The following is a 2,500-nucleotide window of genomic DNA, read 5'->3' on the forward strand; positions in this document are numbered from 1 at the left end:
AATTCAATTTAAACTCTGCAGATGAGAATTTACAATTTATTATACGGACAGGAATATGAAGTCCAAACAAACTCGTATTTTTCGACGACTAACAAATTGCTGTAAACTAATTTACACATTTTAAATTGACTTATATATATATATATATATATATATATGTGTGTGTGTGTGTGTTCGTGTGTGTCTATCTGTCTGTCTGTGTGTCTGTGTGTCTGTGTCTGTGTCTGTGTGTGACTGTGGGTGTTGTATGTTACAGTTTTTGTGTTCCTTGATAGAAGCGTGGTTGAGTTTGAATAAAATAAATACGTTTGAAGCCAAAACAGCACATTATTACGAAGCAAACAGCTATTTATTTTGTAATAATGCGTTGTTTTGGCTTCAAACGTATCTAATACCTATTTATTTATATATGTGTATATATATATATATATATATATATATATGTATATATATATAATAACAAGTTACTTTCTAATGAGCTAAAGAAAATACAAGTCCACAATCATAGTTAATTTTCTTTTTTAATTTTATATTATATATTATTTTATTATAATTTTGCGGATGCCTATATTTTGTCTCTAACTGTATGACATGAATTTTACTATTAGATATACATCATTAATACGAAACACTAATATCAAAGGAAAAATAAAATAAAGAATGGTATTTGCGAATTTATTTTTTGAATAGGAATGCTAATTTGAAAACAAAACAATTGCATAAAATGGTGATATTAAGAGAAAAAGAAACTACTCATATAAAGACGTCTAGTCCACCGTGTATAAGCTTTCAAGTTGCTACTTTTTATTTTTCCGGAAAAGCTATGACATATATTCATGGTTTCAAGAAGTTAACGAGAGTATGCCCTGTATTTAAGAATTGTATCGCAAGCCAGTGCCTGGTCGGTGCAGGTCACAATACAAAGTTACTTATTATCAGCCAGTGTACGATGCGTAAAGATGACAATACTAATGAGTACATTTTTCTAGCCAGTTATTGCTGGATGCAGATCATAATACCTATAAGTTAATTATAGCCTCCCAGTGTTTGGTTGGTGTAGGTTACAATAATAAATTATTCATCGTTAGCCAGTGTCTAGTCGGTGCAGATCAAAATATTAATGTAATTTATCGCTGCCAATTTCTTAGTTCTATTTCTTGTAATATTATATCTCAAAGTTATCCATATATTTCTACAAAAATATTTATTTTTTGATTTACTGTGTAATCGAAACTAATATTACACTGACTGTGCTATTGAAGTGCATTCTACTGTTTGCTTATGTAATTATGTTTTTAACCACTGTGGAATTTCTATCGGTTCTGTTAGTGTTTATTATTATCGCATAATCAGTATTCCCAAGTAGTCAATGTGCATGTTACATTATCCCTATGAAGTTTGGTCAGAAATAATTATAGAAGTAAGCCTTACTGATCCGATCGATCTCGTAGGCAGGTTTGTGACGTTAGTGTCTGTGTCAGGGAAGCGGATATAGAAAAGTTAGATGCTACCAGTTGCGTCTGTGTAACTAGAAAAACAAAGCCAGTTGCTGTGGTCAGCATTAAGGTCATCAAATACAGAAATACTACAGGTACAAAGTAACATTAAATCTCTTTAAAATTGATGTAAAATACAGAAATAAACCGAGACATATGCATGCGTTTATTATAGTTCAAAATACTCGAGCTGAGATTAAAAAACAAACAAACTAAAGACTGAGTGTCAAGTGCGGTAACCATCAGGTCAGCTTGACACAACTGTAAAAAGTGTTTTCAAACCTACTTATTCTTAACACAAGGGATATGTCATGTGAATGATTCACGCATGCGCATTTGTAAAACAATAGACAGATAGATAAATATCCGAGGACCCCCCCCATATAATAAAGTTTTACGCGTCTGAATATCTTATATACCAAATCGTAAGTTTGTAGATAAAGATTCGTTGAGTATATAGGATGAGAATTATCCTCACGCACACATTCGCACATTTAGAGATAGACATATAACTATTATTTTATATTGTATATATATATTATTATTGTTATTATTATTATTATTAGTAGTAGTAGTAGTAGTAGTAATAATAGTAGTAGTAGTAATTTATGTATTGTTATTCTACAGTTAATTTTTGTTAGCTATTTCGGTTACACGGTTTAATCTGTTTGGTGCTTTTCTTTTGCATTTAGGATTTCGAATTCCTCTTGCGTCTGAATTTTGCATGTCCTGAAATGTCTTATTTTTCAGTCGACTATTAAAAAACCAGATGAAAACAGCACTATTGACTCATTACTTGAAGCACAAACACAGCCAAGCCATGATGAAAATTTTGCAAATAAATAATGTTTTTCTGGGATCATGTTATTATTTTACTACAGCTTCTGATAATGCTTATATATGTATAGTTTGACAGTAAACATATCAAACCTATATTATCTGATACATTGTACACCTCTTTCTGCAATTCAACTACATTTGGACAGGTAAACTCTAGTCTCTTA

This window comes from Euprymna scolopes, chromosome 1, assembly GCF_053919585.1.
Source record: "Euprymna scolopes isolate OS-2025 chromosome 1, ASM5391958v1, whole genome shotgun sequence".
Lineage (NCBI taxonomy): Eukaryota > Metazoa > Mollusca > Cephalopoda > Sepiida > Sepiolidae > Euprymna > Euprymna scolopes.